Raw genomic sequence first — 23,379 nt, 5'->3', positions numbered from 1 at the left:
ACTTAGTACTAACCAATTAGCTCAGCTAGTGCCAGCCAATCAGCTCACTGCTAATGCTAGTCAATCAGCTCTATTTTAGGACTAGACAAGAACATGGTTTTGACCCCAGATCAGCAACACCCTGTCAGGTCCCCTCCCGCTAGGAGAGTTTTTCGGTCTTCTTAATAAACTCTTGTTTTCTCACCCTTCGGTTGTCCTGGGTCCCTCGTTCTTCTTGGGCATGAGATAAGGACCCAGGCCTGAAAAGCGGCTGAAGAACTGCTGAAGATCTAATATTGTTGGACTTGAATTCTGTCCGACTTCGAGCACTGCGCAGCTGAAGGCCGGCTTGCCAGCAGAGCCAGCAAGGCAGACTGAGCTGAAAGTGAAACTGACCACAGACCTGTGGTGGATCAGAATTGAAACTGACGAAGGAGCTGCACGCAGAGTGGAGCTGAAAGTGAAATCTGCTAGAAGCAAACGTGACCATGGAGCAGATGGCGCTGTAACACTTCTCAGGGCTTGTCTTGCCAGCCCAGTGGAGCCAATACTTCTCAGGGCTTGGCTTGTTGGTCCATCTAACCCACAAAGCTCCAACATTCTCAGGGGGCTCCATAGCTACTGGCATCCCCAAGCTCTTGGGTCCTGTCCCGTTCCCACTGGGACGGCATAACTTCCTGGCCACCTTGTGGATCCTGAGCTGACAGTGCAGCTCCGGGAACTGCAAACCCCAGCTTGCCAACCAGATTTTTAGAAATCGTATCAAAATTATAATACGATTTTTTGTAACAACCACTCTAAAATAATTAAGCTGATTTCATATTTTATGTTTTAAGTATGAATAGCAATCGCGTATTCTTAGAATAGTGTTATATATTCTGGTAAAGCAAGATTTCTTTGATAGACATTATTTAGAAAATAAATATAATATTTTAATTTTCTTCTGCCACCTTTCCAATATTGTGTTGAAATTTACTCTCTTCATTGAATATTCAATAATCCTATATTTTCATCTTCATTTCATATTACATAAGGAAAAGGGAGAGACTGTACATATTTTTAGTCCCCCCAAAGATTACATCATTAAATAATGAATTTTTTTCCCTCACTTTATTACTTCTATGCTTTTAGTATCTTAGGGAATTTGAATGTAAGTGGAATAGGAAAAAAAATTGATTACTTAAACTAGCTGGGAGCAACCTCTTTGGGACCCATCCCACCATGGGAGCTTCTCTGTCCTCTCAATAAATTCTGCTTTCTCACTTAAATAAATAAGTAAATGAATAAATAAGTAAATAAATAAAACTAGATGAATATCTTATAATCACAATCTACCGGATAAATATTATATATAAGTTATATTATTTATATGATAGGAATATACAATTGCTAGTTTTAAAAATCATAAAAGCTACACGTTTAGAAAGGAGACTTTATGTCTAGTAAAAGTTACAGCCTGCAAAGTGTCCAACCCACTGGCTGTGGAGTGTGCCACTAGACAAAACCAGAGACAATCATTTGGAGGAAAGGAGAGGTAAAACAGGAATTTAAGTTGAGTGAATTGACCAGACATAAATATTCAACAATTTACAGGAGGAGGTACGAATATTAGTGGAAGTGGTCCTGATGCATGTGTACTGAACAAACAAGCATGTAACATGTGACTCATGTTCACCTTGGAATGGAGATTTAAAATTTACATGTATTAAAATTAGGCCCTATATGTCAAGGTATACTCACTACATAAAGGCACACAAGTGTGCAGCCTCTGTAAACCATCCAGAATCAGTCCGTGGTCGGAGATCTTATTAGAAGAAAGTTGCTGAAATCGGTCTCTTGTCCAATCAAAGTAGTTATGGCTGATGGAACAGGGATTCGGTTAGCAGTTTCTGGTGGTGAGATACAATTGTTTCACTATTGCTTATCTCTAGGCCAGTGATTGTTTAGCTGCTAGAGAAAAAGGAAAACCTTGTGGCAGTTAGAACATAGTTTATTCTGTAAGAGTAGATGAGCCTGATTCATTCTTTGTCTCACATGGTGTTAGTTCTTACTTGTAACTTGGTATCTTATTGCCACAGAATATGTTTTGTCAATCATATAATCTTTATTTTAACATCAATGCTGGTTAGCTGTTGTGCCTAATCCCAAAATGGAGAGAGTAACGAGGTGTCTGATCTCCCATTGCATCATGGATGGAGAACTCAGTTTTCAAGGTTTTTCTGAGATGCCCTTGGCCAAGAAGGGGTCCATTCAGTTAGTTGGGAGGTTTAGAATTTTATTCTTAGTTTACACAATATTACAATTTTTATTAATATTTTTCCCATTATTCTTTTATAACACTTTTGAGAGTTTATTCTTTAGATCTATGCCCTTATAACTATGTGGGTTTCAGTATCTTCTGGTCATCAGTGTAGGACAAATTGTTCAAGTTTCAGTACTTCAATAATGAGATGTCAGCCCCAAATCCTCTTTATTGAAGGGATTGTCAGAAATGACTGAATCCCTAGCGATATGACCTCAGTGCCACTTAAAGATTGCCCTCACAAGAAAGTACTTTCTATCTCATAAGTCCCTCACTTTTACCTTAGCTTTTAAAATACTTTTTCATGATGCCATGCATGTATATCATATATATGCATAATACAAACTGGAAAATCAATTCAGGAAAAATCATATGTATATAGATCATTTATTAAGTACTATTTATGTTGAAAAATATTATGACTATTATTGTAATTTTTTGTGATAATATTCAGAACGAACTGTAGGGACTGCTAATTTTCAGTGGCTCCATGACAGACATGTTTGCTTACTAGGATTTTTGTTTAGTTGGTTGTTTAAATATCATGCTTCTGATAATGTTCAAAACTGAAAAGTAGCCATCTACTGATTTTATATCTATGAAAGTGCCCATTTTCATTGCTCTAAATTTGCAAAACAAAAAGGTATACAACAGTTACTAAATTGATGTTTGACTTAAAAATGTAATAATATATTATGTTAGTGGACAATGACGAAGATATAGGACTTCTACCTTGGGAACTTAGGCACAAATGGTAGGAAACATAACACCAGATATCTTATACTTTAACCTTATTCTTAGAAATACTTTTTGATTTTATGAATATTTTAATATTTCTCCAAATTCCTATATTTATTTTCTTTATATGCTGTATGAGTTTTCTCTTGCTGTATACTCAATTACTACAAATTTAGACCAAAAAAATGTATTATCTCACAAATTCTGTGGGTTTGGAGTCTGGGTAAGGTTAACTGAGACTTCTGCTCAGAATCTCACTCGGCATATAACAAGGTATCAGCCAGAGCTATCATCTCATCTGAGGCTCAGAGTCCTTTCCCAAACTCACTGTTTGTTATAAGAATTCAGTTTCTTGCAGTTGTAGAAAAGAAGTCCCATTTTCCTGCTTGCTAACGATCAGGGGATCCCTTCACCTAGAGGGCGCCCTTAATTTTTTTTTTTTTTTTCATATGGCTTCCTCCATAGGTAGGTCACAACATAATTCTTTGTTTCTTAGAAGGTGGAAGGAGTACCTCTTTTACAATGAATTTTTATGCTATGTAGAGTTTCTTATAAATACTCATCAGATTAGGTCAGTTCCTCCCAGGATAGTCTTTCTTTTGAGTAATGCAAAGCCAATTGGTTAGGGCCTTGATTATATCTGCAAAATCCATTTTGCCATATAACATAACCTAACCATAGCAGTGACATCCTATTATATTCACTGATCCTGTCCACATTTGAAGGTAGGGATCCTTACTATAAAATAAAATTTCCCAATAACATGCTGAAAATAATAGACTGACTTTGTAATATTGATTTGGTTTGATTTTTGATTTTTTAGCTTACTCTAGGACATTTTGCTTATGACAGGTCAAATAAAAATGAAAAATGGCCAACATTTAAAAGATGTAAGTAATTATTAAGAGTTCCTTTTTACTCTCTATTTCTTCATTCCTGAGTTCATATCCAACTTCCACAGGGTACTGAAAAAAACACCAAGCAGAACCAGTATCATGACAGCAGAAATATTGCCTCTGTTCATAAAAAAGTGAATATATGTATTTAAATACGTAGATTTAATTAAGAAATAAAACATGCAATTACAAAGAGTAGTTCTCTAATTAAAACTGAACAGACTAGAGGATATGATTTTCAAGTAGATTTTTAAATTCACGAATCATCTATCATTTTTGAACAATGTATCAAAAGAAAAATTATGAATAGCATAACTTTTTTCTGCACCAAAAATGTAAACTTTTAAAATAAAACATAAGTACATCTTTATAGATTTAAAATCCTTTTGTGAGTTGTTATATTTTGTTTATACACTATTTTTGTTGACATTCAATAATTATGTATTGTCAAAATTTTTAATGTGTTTGCACTTTTATTTATAGTTATTAGATGCAGAATATTGCTATAGAATAAATATATTTTAGTCTTGTGTTACTTTGAAAAGTAATGGATGAATCAAGTTGTATATATATATGTGTGTGTGTGTGTGTGTATATATATACACACACACATTTATTTTGATGCATTCAATTGATATTATAAATTTATTATAGAAAAGAAGTCCCATTTTCTTGCTGGCTAATGGTCAGGGAATCCCAGCACCTAGAGGGTACCCTTAAGTTTTTTGTCACATAGTCTCCTCCATAGGCAGGCCACAACATAATTTCTTGTTTCTTAGAAAGCAGGAGTACCGCTTTTACATTGAATTTTTATGCTGCTTAAATTTTCTTATAAATTAGGTCAGTTCCTTCCAGGATAATGTAAATTGTGCATTATTAGTTGCTTTAATGTATTGAATATTGCACTTAGAAAAAAAAAAAACAACAACAACCTTATGCCTCCAAACACCTATAGTAATGCAAAAAAGTAATGAATATGCCCCGTAAAAACGAGCATATAAATTATGAAGTATTTTGAAAGAAATTAAAATCCTTCATTATTGAATCTACGAGCTTACATTTTTTGGAGAAAATATATTTAAAGTATTTATGAAATAGTGATACATTAACAGTAAATATAATTATTAATGATTTTCATTAGGCTATATAGTATTAAGTTTATATTTAAGTAATTCACTGCAAAAGTAGATGGAAAATAAAACTTTAAAATGTAGATTTTTTTGTTTAATAAAATTTTCCAACAATACTGAAAAGCAAAATATTTGTTTGTAATAAAATTATGTTTAAAAGTATTTGACTTTAATAAGAATAACTTAGAGGCTGCTGCTATGGTTATTTTTAGCATGGAAAGTACAAAGATATAAGGGTGGTGTTTTAATGTGTAACTCCCAAGGTAAAATAAATAATACTATGCATAAGTAGGAATTAATGAAATAGAATATTGGCAACAATGGAATTAGGTGTTACAAAACGTAAAAGTAATTTTTTTATAAAGCATGTTAATGAGTTGTCATTAATCACTAGCCTGGGTTAAAGCCTAGAGTCACATTATAAAAGGTGTGCTTTGAAAAATAATATGACATTGAAACACTATATGAGTCTGAAAAGTAAACCTCTGGGAAATGATCTAATGGTAGCAATTATACAACATATAATAGGAGAAAAGTTCAACCATATAAATATCGATGGCAATTATCTAGGAATTAAATGCATGCTTAAAACTCTAAGTGCCATATGAAAATTAAATATTTCAGAAGAAATATTGTTTAGAAATATAATGAGAGACAATTCTACAAATTGGCACAATATCATAAACGCATCATTACATAACAGTTTTCATTTGATAGCATACGAATAGGTTAAACAGTTCATTGGAATAAGAAAAAATGCTGTACTCTATGGGGAGTTTTAAATAATTTGAAAAAATACAAAATTAAAAAGCAGAAGCTTTTAGAAGTGCAGCATAAAACATAAATATCAGATTTTCTAAAATATTACCTTATAAAAAATTAGAACACATCGGGCACAGTGGCTCATGTCTGTATTCCCATCACGTTGGTAGGTGGAAGTGAGAGAATTGCCTGAACCAAGAGGTTTGAGACCAACCTGGGCCACTTGGTGAGACCACATCGCTAGAATTAAAACACACACACACACACACACACACACACACACACACACACACACACACTCACTCATACACACAAATAGCCAGGCATGGTGGTGCATGTCTGTAGTTCCAGCTACTTAGAAGGCCGAGGCAGGATTGCCTGAGCACAGCAGGTCAAGACTGTGGTGACCACTGCACTCCAGCTTGGGCCACAGAGTGAGCCTCTGATTAGAAAGAAAAAGAAAAGAAAAAACATTAGAACAGTCTTTATATATATTATATTATGAAAACAACAACTGCTCAGTGCTATTTGTCATGAAAATCTGAAATTAATATGCTCGCAAGTCAGCAATATTATTATATTTTAGATGTATAATTTTAACCAAAGACAAACCTGTTTTACCATGTTATTATCATGTTCCAAGTTGTGCATGGTACAGATTCACCAGTAGATGAATTTTTTTATTTTTCTTAAAGTAAAAGCAGTCTATTATTTGCATGACTACAATGATCTTATATATATAAATTTAGTATACCTCATGGAATCATTAGATTCTTAAAATTATCTTTATTTTTATTAACACAATTTTTTAGATTTAACATTGTATTATTTAATTTTTGCTCAAAAACAATAATATGTTTTTACATAGGTTGTTTATCATGAACAATAATGTCTTAGCAAAAGATGCTATAAACAAAAAAAGAAAAATATTAAGAATATGTAATAATTCTAAACAGTCATTAAGGAAAATACACTTTCTATAATGTAATACAAATTAATGGGAAAAGGAAAATATTTAAGAGCTCTCTTCAGGCTGAGAATTTATTCCTAAATAATGTGCATCAATTTATTTTTTCCAAATTATTATAACTTGTAAAGTCTATATTAAAGGCTAAAACACAATGAAGCATCAGCCACAACAAAAGGAGCAGAGATGTTTATGCTAATAAAGTGCTGCTGAGGAAAATGCATTTGACATTTTAAAATGGGATAAAAAGCAAAATTCCTCTGTAATCCTCACTGAATTTAGGCTTATTTGAGCTTGACATATGTAAGGGGAAAAAAGGAATTAAAGCTAGGTTCATATTTTTCGTACAAAAAAAATAGTCAAACAAAAAAATGAAGACTTAAATATCATTGTTTGTAATGCACCAGTGATTATTTCCTTAATTAGATAAATAATTTCAAGTTAAATTTCATACAAGATACTTTTTGACATAGTGTCAATTTTCAGTTTGCTTTAGAATCTTAATTAGATTCATACTATTCTATGCAATATCTGTTTGAACAATTGAGATTTTTCTGTGTTCTAACATGCTTCTTAGCACAGTGCAATTAAACCTATTGTTTGTTCGCCTTTTGTTTTACTTGCAGCAATGTTTTTACACAGGTGTTTCCATGCCAGTATTTTGCAGTTGTTAAATAATCAAAAAATTCCTGAAAATTTCATTTACATGATTTGATTTGTGCTGTTTTAAATTTTTGCTGTGTGAGAAGAGTTTTTTTTTTTCTTTCCACTCAGTAGGTGAAAATATTAAATGGAAAAAGGAATAAGACACTATCTGATTTGGTTAAGAGAAGAGAGATGCATGGGCTATTGATATGACAAAAAGATAAAGATGATGATAGTAATTTTTTTGACATCTCTCTATAAGCCAGGCACAGTGCTAGGCAAATTATATAAAATAATCTCTTTGAATTCTCAAAAAATCTTATGAAGTATACAAAATTATTACTTCTAATTTTCAGCCGTACACTAAGAATTAGAGAGACCTATAAATTAACCAATTCATCTGCTGTTAGTAAGTAGCAGTAATAATCAACCACACTGAATCAATGCAATACTCATACAAATAGTTGTATAATTATAATAACTGGTTGCACAAAAAAGAAAATTAACACCTAGGTAAAAGAAGAACCCTTGAAAAAGGGTCATTAGGTTGATATCCAAACAACTAACAGTAATAGCTAGTAAATAAGTTGTCTAAGCACTCTTTTTATGATTTTCACAAAATGAAGAGAACCACAAATATGAACAAAATATTTTATATGCTGCATTTCAAATCTCGAAGAGGGAATAACTAAGTAAAGAGGGTTTGGGTTGTAAAAGAAATTAGCAGAGAAGTATATCAGAAAATCTTCTATATTCTAGCAGACTCTAGAGTAAGACAGTATACAGTATATTTGAGGCATTATTTTTAAAAGGCTTATATTACTAGAATACCAAAATCATGGAAAATAGTGTAACAAAATGAAATTGGAGTAGCAGGAACTACACTGGGAAAGGCCTTCTTTTACATGTGAACACTTTAATTTTTGCTGTTTGTGCTGGGAGCAAGGTAACTCTACCAAGGGGTTTTAAGAAAGTGAGGTATGACATAGTCACAGATGTGCTTTGAGAAAGATCCCTTAGTTGGAATGAATATGGGAATACAGGTAAGTACTTGTAAACTGAGTGTCCAAGTAAGAGGGAGTAAGAACTTGGACGAGGGTGGAGACATGGAAATAAAGAGAAGTTCATCATAAAATTGGTAAATGCTGCAGATGCTTTTATGTGCCCTGCCTGCATTCATTATGCCTATCCTGGAGGACACCTGTACCAATTTCCAAACATACCAAAGGTACCTTGTGTATCTATGCTTCATAATGTTCTCTTACCATTGAAAAATGCTCTGCCCTGTTGCAGAGCAGGTAGGAAGAGTTAGAATTAATGCCTCACAGGCTAGTGGATAAATACCTAGGTTTTTCTTCCCTCAATGAAGAAGGACAATTTGGGGTCATGTACTATGAGTCTATTCAACACATCTATTATTGGTTTTTCTCTCTGTATTACTTCCTCCCACTCTTCCTCATAGCTTTCTGTGATATCTTCCCATATAAAATAATCTTGCGCTGAGTTCCTTTATTTGGGGATACCTTTGTTTGGAAACAAAGCAAAAGCAATAGAACTTGGTGACTTATTGAATATCGAAGTATTTATGATAACAGAAGTTTATTACCCTTTAGAACAGAATGAATGCTGTAGCCATTTTTGAAACACAGATCAATAGAAATGGAAAAAGTTTTTGAAGAAAGCTCATAAGACTCGTGTTTTAATTTTGTACTTGATTTCTTACAGAAACATTCAATAACAACATCAAGGAGACAAATGTATTTGCACAAATATAGGTCAGGGCTCTGTGAATGTCGAAAGCATTGATGGTTACCTGGTGATAACTTCATGGATGAAATTGCCTACGCAAAAGAATATGTACTATGAGAATCTAACAGAGAGCTGCAAGGAAATCCACATCGAATGGCTAATTAGAAAAGAATGAACTTGCAGAGAAGATGGAGAAGCAGATTAACATCTGTAGAAGTGAGGAGAGTGTGATATCACAGAAATGAAAAAAATGTATTTCTTCTCCCATATTGTGAATCTTCCTAGAAATATAAATTGTGTTTTCAAGGACTGTGCACTGGGACAATTCACTGATTTCAGATCTTTCTTTGTGAGAATCAGTTGATTTCTCGCATTTTTAGGATATACTAGTTTAATAGCATATTTAACAGTTCTGTGTAAAATAAGAGCATTGCTACCACATTTTAAAAATTTTGTTTATCCTAATGCATAGTACAATACTTTTAGACATCATCTGTATAAAAGGACATGCACCCTTTTAAAATACAATCCCCTTACATTTCTATAAAAGAAATAATTACAGTGCAATCACCAGCAGGAATGTGTGAGTCCTTTCTGGTAAAGAATTGCAGAGAAACTACAAAACTAAAAACTTTTGCTGTTAATATATCATTAATTGCATTTCCATTTCCTTCTCCAAGGGGAGGCTTATGAGGGGAAGGGTTAATGACACTGACCTCAAACACCTGCAGTTATGTTCATTTAATCTATATCACTTAACCAGGAAAGAGTGTGACTAATAATACTAGGCGCACATGGCTTATTAACTTATTGGTTCATCAGTTCTATTTCAGGTCTAAAATATTCTACTACTAATACCTGCTATATATTAAGGAATTTCATTCAGATTTAGTGGTGATATATGAATACTCAGAACTCATGCAATGATATCATGATTGGGGGCCATCCAGGATAGTGGATCCGATAACTAAAAGAAAAATAAAGATCTCTTATAAGTCATCTAGCATATAATATAGTGGAGTCACATGGAACGTATAGCTTAAACCTTACTTTGATCTGCCATTACTTTGGAAATACTTTTTATTATTCACCTTTCCATCAATTGCCATCCTTGGGGTATTAATTAGCCCTTCACTTAGAATCTAATTCTTTCTTAGTACACTGTAAGTGGATGCTTCACTTCAACCTAATCAGCATTTTTAATGGAACCAATTGACTTGCAAAATCTATTGGAAACTTCAGTCATGTTAATTCTAGTTCTCAGTATATAAATGGTCTTCCAGTCAGACATGTATTTTTACAATCTAATGAATGTCAATTTGAATGTTTAAATGCATATCTTCAGATAATTTCCTTTAATTGAAAATATTTTGATTACATATTTCTGTCTGGAAAAATCATACCCAATAATCAAGGACGAGCTCCATTTCAAGTATTCCATGTTGTCTTCTCCAGTTTTAACAGTTTAACAATGGTCATAAGCTAATTTGACTGGTATATAATATACATGGAGTGCCAAAAATATATGTATGCATTTTAAGAGATGCTATCTATGCATTACTTTGTGAAGTTGAATTCAATTACAGTAGCAATGTGCAGTATGACATTGACTCAATCATGTTTCTGTCATTTTCTTTGGCTGTCCTGCCTGTTGCATGGTGATGCTAGCATTCATCTGATTAACTTAATCTTTTGAGCAAATATCAATTTAAAATGTATATTCTTTTTTGTGCACCTTCTAATATTCAACAAGACTATAAATCATTGATAAGAGATGTTTTCTCTCTATTTAAAATAAAATAGCCAGTTTATCACACTGATAAGTTTACTATCATTAGAAAATATTTGAGCCTAATCGCCAACATTTATTACATTGAGATTTATCAATTATTTAAACTCTATATTTCTAAATTTCCTCATCTGTAAAATGGAGACAGTAATAGTATTTACCCCAAAAAACATCTGTGAAGAAGAACTTAGATAATTTGCATAACAAAACAAGTTAAGTACATATATATTATTTTCTCAATAAACATAACTGATAATTATGAGGTACATACAAGTATAATAAACTGATTCTCTTTTTATTATAAAATTTAAAACCCATATTATTTAATATAAATGTATAATTTCAGGAAAGAAACATTTAAATATAATTTTTATAACATGTTTCCTCATAAGAAATACATGATTATAAGAGTTCATGTTCAGAATTCTCACACCATGTTTTTATTCTTTACTAAGCTTAGAAATTAGCCCATGACTTTGTGATAAAGGACATTCATTAACTATGCCCATAGTCGTGAACATATGTATTTCTTCATAATAAAATGCTATCTGTTACAATTAGCACCAAATATTTGATAAGCGTAGAAAAAATTCCAATTCAAATGTATAAATGGGTGATAGAATACTTTAACAGTATACATATTTCATGTATTATAATTGAAAGCTTCCAGAAAGTGACAAATACTACTAATCAAAGGAATAAAGCTTGATTAATAAAGAAAAGTATTGATGAAAGGAGACATCATCATTCTCTTACATGTTATTTTCAATTAATTTCACAGAAACTCAAAGATATGTTATTATATCTTTCACAAAACATGGGAATATGTACATTAAACATTCATCCGCTAAACTAGAAAAACATCTATTTGCATTTTAATTTTATTGTATTTGAGGGAATTTGATAAATATTCCTGCTTTAAAGGCAAATATTTTATAATAAGGTGAGCATTTTTCTGCAATATGAATTAGAATCACAGGATTTAGTATAAACTATGTAGTTCAAAATAAACCATGGTGAAAAACAATGTACCAGAATATATGTATTTTTTTTAATTTTTGGTTTCATTTGCTTAGCTTGCTTTACATTTTTGTCTAAATTAATACACTAAGTAAAGGGGAATAATAGGATGTGAGAGATATGACAGGTGTTTTAGCTGCATGTGTAAGTTTGTATAGCATAGTAATTAGTAATCAGATAGATTTGAATCACCCATTTTTGTAGATATTATGCTCAAGTTTAAACATCTTTACATAGATAGTAGAGTTATGGCAATATGCTGACTTTCCAGATGCTAAGACTAGTATTCTTTCCACAAGCATAATTATGACAAATAATATGCTTAAATGGACCCATACTAGGAATATACATTGCGAGTTCTTTATTAAGGAAAAAAAGATGTTTACATTAAATACATTTTAATAATATTACCAAAGTTCTTCTATTATATGTTATGATTATCACTACTGAATGATAGTGATGTTTGAACAACGTGAATAAACTTAATGCCACGTGAATGTACTTAATGCCACTATACACTTAAAAATGATTACAATTATAAATTTTATATTATACATATTTTATCACAATAAAAAATAACTACTTTATCTAGTGACTTCATATCATATTTATAATGACTTTCATTAAATATTCTTCATATTTTAAAATGCTGATATCATTTGACTTTAATTGATTACCTCATATTATAATATACAAAAATTTAATAAACTAAATTAATTAGACAAATGAACCAATCAATATATTTTAATTAAAAGCAAAAACAATTGAGCTGACTTAATGTTAGATATATGCATCATTCATATTTTGTGAATACTCTGCAACTTTGAACACCTTTTTTAAATTCAATTTTTAAAAATTTGATTTGGGTTATAATCTTAGCTCTTTTCATTGTGAAAGTAGAAGGAGTCAAAGTAATGGAGAACATGAATTATGATGCTGATACATCTAAAATAGCGGGCTCAAAACCAACCACTGGTAGGCATGCTCTAAAACAAACTGTTGTCATGTTGCTAGAAAGAAAATTTTCTATTCTCCATTATTCAAAGTGTGTCCTCCTGGAAAATTATTTTTTGTGAATGTGATATCTGACTGCAAATTAGGAAAACTAATTTTGAAACGTTCTACTGAATTACTGACAACAGACCAAATTAAGAACAATGCCTGACATGTTTCTCATTGGTGTAATGCTTAGCTAATACGATGAACTTACCTGGATAATGGAAGCAGTAACCAACAATATATGCAAGTCCTGGGTGAACCCCAGAAGATAAAAACTTTCAATTTGAGGTCAAGATAACTACTGCTTTCTGTCAAGTTAGTGTATATTAAAACAGCACATTTCTCTTCTTTTTTGACTCTCCCTATTTCTATCTCTTTTTCTCTAAACACCTCTCTTTTTACGTCTTAGGTGTGGTGCAATCTTTTTCATGTTAAAGTATTTATTTTTAAAAATGTAAAATTATTTGGAAATTCTTTTAATCAATACCCTACTGATACAGTAGAAATTACTAGAATGCTTGAAAACAAGCAATATTTGAAACACTGAGAAATCAGAAGAGTCAAAAAAGTTAATTGTTTTATCCTTAAATTACACTTTATGATTATTTTAACCTAGCAGTCCTCAATCAAACAGGAAAGCCAGTTGTACTGAGACAGATACTGAGCTGGAGAAAGGAGAGGACCACATGCTTCTATCAATCAGTCAAAATCCTAGTTCTATATTAGATAAGTGGGGGAGTTCATGATATAGATGCCATATTGGTTAATAATTAAACCCCCTTTATCATAAATGAAATGATACAATCAATCACAATCTATGCATTGGACATCTCTAGCAACAACAACTACTACTACACAATATGGAGAAGTGGCTTAATGATATAGAGCAGTATTTTTTATTAAAATATATATTCTGATTGAGGAGTTCTGGGGTGGGACCTAGGATTCTTTACCTCAATCAGGCCCACAGATGATGCTCTTCCTGCCCCAGAGACTACCATCAGGAATTTGGAGTTTTGAAGTACATATTTTGGATTGCAGAAAGGAATGTTTGGAATATAATCGTGGGTTCTCAACAGTTTGTCAGTGGTCAAAGTTTCTGAAAATCTTTCTGCATTAATGTTCTCATATACAAAATAAACTAAGTAACGGTAGTGTGGGCATTAGGATTAAAAACGCAGTACTTGTAAAATGCTTAGAACATTGCCTCACAATTAGAAAATTTGAAAATAAGTTAATTGTTATGCTTACTATTATTATATATTGGTTTCTGGAATAATGAGATTAAGAAATAGCTTTTCTGTGTTTTCAAAAGAATACATATACATAGAATAAAATACTTATAATAAAAATTGATGTCCTATTGGTGTATTAATTTTTATAATATAAATGATAATGACATGATTTTAAGTTCAGTTCAACAAAAACTGCTTAGTAATTTTTTTTTTTTTTTTTTTGGAGTCTCACTCCGTCGCCCAGACTGGAGTGCAGTGGCCACTCCCAGCCACCACAGCCTCCACCCGCTTGGCTCCGGCAATCCTTCTGCCTCAGCCTTCCGAGTAGCCGGAATTACAGGCGCGCCCTACCATGCCCAGCTAATAACAACTCAATGTACTAAACCTTATGTTCAATTCATTTTATTCTTAATAATTTGCAGTGTATCTTTAATACAAACTACACATAAATGTCTCATTTTAATTGACTCAACAAGTAAATCTTGTATTAAAAGATGGGTATGGGTAAAATAATACCAACCAGAAATGTAAATTGGTTATATTATGAAAACTAAATCACAGACTTCTGGTTTTTGGTTCAGCACATGAGGGAGTTGGAAGTCATCATGCTATTCTAACAAGTAAGAAGTAGAAGGAAAGTCTGAAAAAAAATTAAGAATTTTTACATCCGTAGGAAAAAATGAGTTCACAGGGCATGCTGCTGCCCTCAAATAGCAGAGTAAGACAGACAAATGCAGAGAATTATAACTTATTGGAGCAGAAACCTTTAAATGGAAACCTCTGTGGGAACCAGTGCATGAATAGGGAAAACTCAACTGTGACTGATGTATCATTGGAGGTTCAGTACGGACAAGTCTGAGAGCTCACACTCCAGGGGGACCCTATCATTCAGGGGCCCTGACAATTGTGTGAGTTTTACCCTTGGATCTCTGCCACTTTTTCACAGTGAATTTAAGGAAAAATTCCTTCCATGCTTCCAGCAGGAAGGAGAAAAAAAGACATTATTTTGGCATTCTTAGCAAAGTACATCCTTAGGAGAAGGTTGTGGAGGGTTTACCAGAGCCTAACTGACCCACTGGAAAGGAAATCACAACTCCAGCTGGCTCTAGCTTTCCACCTAGAGGAAGAGAATACTCAGTTCCAATTTTTTCTAGCCTCCCTTATAAGAAAAGAAAAGCATACAACTTCAGGTTCCTCCAGACAGCTGTCCCATTAAAGAGAAGAGGGGGACTAAAAAATACATATGAAGTTCATAGTTCAGAGGCACAGAGTTGCTAAGAGGTCTAATCATGCCTAATCGGGCCTAACACTTTCCTTCCCTTCTCACGCCATATATAACATTATAAAAAGCTTTATTTGCAATAGTTTATTGCATCAAATCTGGCTGCCGAGAAAAAAGGCCAAAAACAGAGTTTAAGAAAAGAGAACAAACAAAGAGCCAGTTCAGATATTGCAGGAATGTTGACATTATCAGACTTGGAGTATAAAACAACTATGATTAATATGCTAAGGGCTCTAACTGACAAAACAGAATGCATAGAAGAATACATGGACAACGTAGCAGAGAAATGAAAGCTGAGAGATAAAATTTCTAAAAAAGAACCAATAAGAAATCCTAGTCATCAAAAATACTGAAACAGTAATGAAGAATGCCTTTTGTGGACATAGCAGATTGGAATTTCTGAGCTTAAAGTTATGTGAAGAGAAAACTTCAAAACTGAAAGAAAAAAAAAAAAACAAGAAAAGAAAAGGACTGGGAAAAAACTAATAATATGAAAGAGAAAAGCAACAACAACAACAACAACTCAGAATGTAATATTCAGGAACTGTGAGACAACTACAAAAGGTTTAATATATGCGTAATGGAATACCAGAAGGAAATGAATGAGAAAAATGAAGAGAATAAGTAGCTGAAACAATAATGACTAAGACAGTCTTCAAATTAATGTCAGATACCAAATCAGATTCAGGAAGTTCAGGTAACACCAAGTAGAATAAATAATAATGATAATAGAGAACCCAAAAAACTTACAGGCATATTATAGTCAAAATTTGAAACTCAGAGGTAAAGAAAAATTTCTAAAAGGAGTCAGAGGGGGAGGAAAATCACCACTTACTTTTAGAGTAGCAAAAGTGAGAATTATATCAAACTTCACAAAAAGATGCATGCAAGAGAATAGAGTAAAAACACCAAAGTATTGAGAGGAAAAATAATAACTTAGAATTCTGTACCTTGACAAATCAAAAGTGAAGAAGAAAACATCTAAAAAGACCTTTTCAGACTAAGAAAAATTAAGGGAATTTGTTGTCTGGAGATCTGTCTTACAAAAACGTTAAAAGACAGTTTTTAGAAAAAAAAAATATGACATAGGTAAAAAACCAAGATAAGCCTAAAGAAAGAAGAAGAAAAAAATTGAAAGCAAAATAAAACATTTTTATTATTTAAATTAATCTAACAATAATAGTTTGTTCAATATAATAGCAATGATGTATTTGATTATGTATGCTTATATATGTAAATAGCAGCAATAATACAAATAAATTAAGATTTAGAATTTTTAGAAATTTACACTATTTATGAAGCAGTACAGTGCTGTTTGATATTTGACTTGTATTAGATGTAAAAAGAAGTATAAATAATTCTATGAAGAGAAAAAAATTGAATTTAAATATAATATAAATTGTATATAATATAAATATATATAATTCAATTTAAACTACAGGACAGAAAGATTGTGGAAAAGAGAACAAAAAATGAGGACAACAAATAGAAAATAAAAAACATAGTGGATATTAATCCAAATATATCAATAATTATTTTGATTTAAATTCATCAATTAAAAGTCATAAACTGTCAGAGTTGTTCAAAAACCAGAACTAACTATATGTTGTTAAAATTTTTTCACTTTAAATTCATAAAAAACACATATAGATTAAACATATAAGTTGGAATCAAAGTTAAGACATCATAGTTTTTATTTAACATATTTGAACTTACATCTCTATTTTCTTTCTCATTATTTTAAAACAAATTTATTGAGGTATGCTTGACATACAGAAAGCTGTACATATTTGATGTACGAAACTTGATGAGTTTAAAGGTAAGTACACACCCACACAATCAAATGCACAATCAAAACCATAAATGAATCCATTGCTTCCAAAAGTTTCTTCCTGTTCCATTTATTTATTTACTTTTGTTTTTCAAACAAGGTTTTAAAGTATTTTATTTTGGGAAGTGAAAACACTTAATATCTATCTCCTCCACAAAGTTTTATTACATAATATATTGTTGTTAACTATAGGTCCTATGTTTTACAGTAGATCTCTAGAACCTCTTGTATAACTGCAACTTTTTACCTTTAATTGACACCTCTTTATTTCGCTTCCATCAGTCTCTGGTAACCAGTATTGTATTCTCTGCTTTTATGAGTGTAACTGCTTTTGATTCATCATAAAAGTGGAATTATGCAGTATTTGTCCTTCTATGTCTAGTTTATTTTACTTAGCATAATGTCCTTCAGGTTCATTCATGTTTTTGCAAATGGTAGGATTTCCATGAACTCAGTAGAATTTATCTTTGTCATCTGACTCTGTCTGATGAAAGATCTTTGAAATTATAGCCAACCAAATAGCAGTGAGCATAAGTAGTGCTCAGATTGTAGTCTTCCACTTTTAAAATTCAGGGATCTCTAAAATACTTAAAAGTGAAGTGATGTGATGATATAATACAAGAAAGTAAAAAAGCTGCACTGTCTACTAAGGTTGTATTTTAAAATCTTAAATTCACTTCAGGAGAATTGTACTGGTCAAAGATGAATAATCTGAGCATCATATAGCATCATATAAATAATCACAATCAACTGAAACTTTTCAAATGTAGTTTTATTCATCAATTCATAAAGTTGCAAAAAAATCTTCCCTATTTTCCTTTGATGTATGTTATAGGACCATCTCATTTATTCTGAGACAGAAACATAATAAATAAAAATATTCAAACATTTATTTTTTTTTTTCCAGGACAGATCTCATGGATCTCAAGAAAATACAGAGAAGCAATGGAATAAAATTTTAAAAACCAAAATAAGTAATTTAACAGAGAAATTGAAATTAAAAAAAAGAAATTCTGGATCTGAAAAATACAGTGGAAAAAATTAAAAGTGTAATATATAACCTCAGAAATTAATCAAACAAAAAATGATATCTACACAAAAGACACCTTATTTGACTCCAGGACCATCTGAGTATTTCTAGGCAACAGACTCATTCCAACACCAAGACAACCTCTGTGGATTCAAGTTCCAGACCTGTTCTAGTTACTGCAGACTCAATATTATGACCCACCCCACAACCAGGTCAGTCCATGGTCTGAGTCCCCTGATTAGTGAAGGGTCTTCTCAGACAAAACTAGTTTGAAAGAATGAAATAAGTCCCCACTTCTTCAAATGCTCAGAAATCAATGCAAAGCAATCAGAAACATGACAATACAAGGAAACGTAACATTATCAAAAGAACACAACATTCTTTCAATAGCTAAACCCAATGAAATGGAAATATGCAAACTGCCTGAGGAAAAAATCAGGATAATTGTTTAAGGAACCTTGATGAACTTCAAGAAAATACAGAGAAACAATTGAATAAAATAAAAAATAACAAAATAAGTGATTTAACAGCGAAACTGAAATTAAAAGAAAAAGAAATTCTGGATCTGAAAAATACAGTGAAAAAAATTAAAAATGTAATACATAACCTCAGAAATTAATCAAACAAAAATGATATCTATACAAAAGATACCTTATTTGAAAATATGTCAAAAAGAAAACAAAGATGAAGTATGAAGAAAGCGAATAGGGTTTGGGGGCAGTATCCAAAGAAAAAATATTCAAGTTAGAGGAGTTTGTAAAGAGAATAAAAGTCAAAGAAATAGAAAGCTAATTAAAAAATATGATGGCATAAAAGTTTTAAAAATTGGAAAAATATATATGTATGCTGGTACAGGAAGGTCAACTTTCTCCAATTAGAATCAATCCAAGTAAGAATTCAACAAGACATATTATAAACAAACATCAAATGTAAGGACAAGGGAGGATCCAATGTAGCCACCATGGAGCTCCAGACCACCACTGCTCTTGCTGAACAAGGCAGAGAGTAGGGACCAAGCTGATGACAGAGACACCCTGAACCCTTTTGGATGGGAGAAGCACCCTGCACCCTGTAAGGATCTCTTTGAACACTTAGAGACCAGAAAACAGCAGATGCAGGAATCTGGGTGCCCCATACCCTGCCATATGCTAGGCTTGCACAGGAATTGAAGCCTTGCCCAGCAAACAAGAGTGAGTGAGTGTACCTGAGATGCTTTGGGGCTGTTCACTCCCTCCCAGCCATGCACAAGTGGTTGGTCCCACACAGAAGAAGTCCCGATCAGGGCACAGCAGTCGGCAACCAGACCCCAAGCAATATGAGGGGGGAAAAAAAAACAACCGTGAGGTCAGCAGCTGTAAGCATGAATTCTACCAACTGAGCCTGATTGTCCCCCAGGCAAGGAAAGCCCACTTGCAAAATGAATCTCACTGGCACTTGGCCCATTTCCCCAGGCAGTTCAGGAAGAATAACCTCCAAGTCTGCATACAGGGAAGATCTATTCCCCACTCCTCTGTGGCAGGGAAATTATTCTTTTTCTAAAGCAGAGTGCAGACTTGAACAAGGAGAGAGCAACGTGAAAGGCACACAGAGGCTTTCTTGGTGGGAAGGTTTCTGGGCTACAAACCACAGACAGCAGACAAGAGGTCCATTCTCCTACCCAGTCCCCACAGACTGTAGCAGCAGGACCTGCTACAGTTGAGAAATCTACCACAGGGTGAAGCAAGGAGCAAAAGCTAATGCCTCTCCCTCTCACCAAGTGACCTATATTGAACCACATAAAGGACCCTAGAGCAGAGAGTCAGTGACTAGCTTCAGAGCAGCAAAACAAAAAGAAATTACAGAGAGGGAAGGGAGGCCTGTCACAAATGAAGAAACACCATCACCAACAAAAAAAAAAATAGGCAACCCTCAGAGCAATAAAGAGACAGCACCCCCAAGAAAAACTATCAGAGAACAAACAATGGAAACCTCTCCCAAATGACCTGCTCCAGATGATAGTTACAGAAATAAAAGACTGGATAGCTAAAATGAACATCAAGAGCCATGAGAAATTAGAATCAGAACTCATCAAAGTCAGACAGCAAGTAAAAGCTGAGTTGGCAAATTTCAGATAAGCCTATTCTGAAATAATGGAAATGAAGAACTCCAACACAGAAATAGAAAAGTAAACTTGAATAAAAAGTAACAAGCATAGGGAGCAGGATCAACCAAGCAGAGGAAAGACTTTCAGAACTTGAAGACCAAAATATGGAATTAATTCAGTCATCAAAAAACAAAGAAAAACATCTCAAAAAGAAGGAGCAAAGCCTCCAAGAGATATGGAACTATTCAAGAAGCCAAATTTACACCTGATTGGTATCCCTAAAGCAGAAAGGGAAACTAAGAACCTCATAGAACAAACGTTTCATCAGATCATGCAAAAAAACTTCCCATATCTCACTAGAGAGGTGATCATTCAAGTAAAAGAGGTTCAGAGAACCCCCACAAGGTATCACATGAGAAAATCATCTTCAAGACACATAGTAATCTGCCTCCACAAAGTAAGTATGAAATAAAAAATCTTAATGGCAACAGTAGAGAAAGGTTGGACTACCTACCTACTAGGAAGACCTATCAGAATCACTGCAGACTTATCTGCAGAAATGCCACAAGTCAGAAAGGACCGGAGTTCAATCTTTGAAGTTATTAAGTAAGCAATTGCAGCCAAGAATTTCTTAGCCCATCCAGCTAAATTTCGTCAGCGATGGAGAATTATAATAAAATCCTTCCCAGACACCAATTTCTAAGAGAATATGCTGCCTCCAGACTATCCCTTTAGGAGACATTTAAGAAGGTGTTGAAAATAGGAAATAAAAGAATGGTCATTTGCATCTCAAAAGTATAGACAAGCACAGTGTCAACAAAGCATACAGAGCACTCACACAAAAATGAAAATACATACATATATAATACAAAAGTAAAAAGGACACAAAACAAACACGTAAGAGCTCTATGACAGGAATAAACTCTCACATTTCAATAATCAATTTGAAGATGAATGAATTAAATGCACTACTAAAAAGACAAAGTGTCGCAAACTGGATAAAGAAGCATTATCCAATAATCTGTTCCCTCCAAGAAACTCATCTCATTGAAAAGATTCCTCATAGGCTCAATGTTTTGGGCTGGAAATGATCTCTCAGACAAATGGAAAAACAGCTCAAAGTAAGATGCACTATTCTGATACCAGACAAACAGATATCAAACCAGCAAAAGTTAAAAAGGACACAGAAGAACACTGCATAATGATAAAAGGCTCAATACACCAGCAAGAAATACCTATCATGAACATATATGCACCCAACACAGGAGCACCAGGTTTTATAAATCAGCTACTAAATAAACTAAGAGTGGACATTGACTCTCCACACAATAATAGTTGGAGATTTAAATAACCCAATACCTAATCTAAATATCCCATATCTCATTAACAACTTTAGCTAGATCATCAAGGCAAAAAACCAACATGGAGATCTGGAACCTTAGTTTGATGCCCAATTAAATGTATTAAGTAGACATCTACAGAACTTTCCACCAAACATTTACAGAGTATACATTCTACTCATCAGCACACAAACATACTCCAAGATCAATCACATTCAAATAAATCAAGGATGACACAAATAGAAAGCATACTATGCTCATGGATTGGACAAATCAATATTGTAAACATGTCCATCTCACCCAAGGCAATCTACAGATTTTATGCAATACTCATCAAATTACCAACATCATTTTTTCCAGACCACAACAATACAGAAATTAATATGGAAACAGAAAGGAGCACAAATAGCCAAAAAACATTCTCGGCAAAGGGAGCAAAGTGGGCAATATCACACTTCCAGACTTAAAACTTTCTTACAAGGCTATAGTAAACAAAATAACCTGATATAGATACAAGAATAGGCACATAGACTAATGGACCAGACAGAGATCATGGAAGCAAAAATACGGTCTCTCAATCAACTGATCTTTGATAAAGTCACAAATAACAAAGACTGGGGAAAGAATACCGTATTTAGCAAACAGTGCTAGAAAAACTGGCTGGTCACATGCAGAAGAATGAAACTGGACCCTTACTTATCACCATATATAAAAATCAACTCAAAATGGATCAAAGACCTAAACATAAAATCTCAAACTATGAGAATCCTAGAATAAAACATAGGTATCATACTTATGTACATCAGACTGGGCAACAAATTCCTGACCAAGTGCACAAAAACAAATGCCATAAAAGCTAAGATAGACAAGTGGGACCTCATCAAACTAAAAGCTTTTGCTTTAGTTTTCTTTTTTAGTGGTATGATTTGTTTCCTTACTTTTAATTTTTTTTGTATCTAAAGTAGGTTTTTACTTTTAATTTTTTTGTATCTAAAGTAGGTTTTTACTTTTAATTTTTTTTGTATCTAAAGTAGGTTTTTGCACAGCAAAAAAATCATCAAGAGAGCAGGGAAATAATCTACAAAACAGAAAAAAAAAATATTGGTAAATTATGCATCAACAAAGGTATAACATCCAGGATCTACAAGGCACTCAAAGTGAAAGAAGAAACAAAAACAAAACACTAAAAAGTGGGCAAAGGACATGAACAGGTCCTTCTCAAAACATACAAGCAGCCACTAAAAAAATGAAAAAAATGTTCAGCCTCATTAATCATCAGAGAGTTGCAAATCAAAACTACAATCAATGAGATATCGCCTAAATCCTGTAAGGATGGCTATAATTAATAAGTAAAAAAACAACAGATGTTGATGCAGGTTCAGAGAAAAGGGAACATTCTACAATGTTGGTGGGAGTGCAAGTTAGTTTAGCCTCTATAAAAAGCAGTGTGGTGATTTCTAAAGGAACTAAAAATTGATCTTCCATATGATCCAGCAATCCCTCTTCTGGGAATATACCTGGAGGAATACAAATTGTTCTATGAAAAAGAACATCTTTATTGTTGCACTATTCACAATAACAAAAACATGGCACTAAACCTCG

This window comes from Carlito syrichta, unplaced genomic scaffold, assembly GCF_000164805.1.
Source record: "Carlito syrichta isolate Samal-C Ts95f unplaced genomic scaffold, Tarsius_syrichta-2.0.1 Scaffold305306, whole genome shotgun sequence".
NCBI classification, from domain to species: domain Eukaryota; kingdom Metazoa; phylum Chordata; class Mammalia; order Primates; family Tarsiidae; genus Carlito; species Carlito syrichta.
This window is presented reverse-complemented; position numbering follows the sequence as displayed.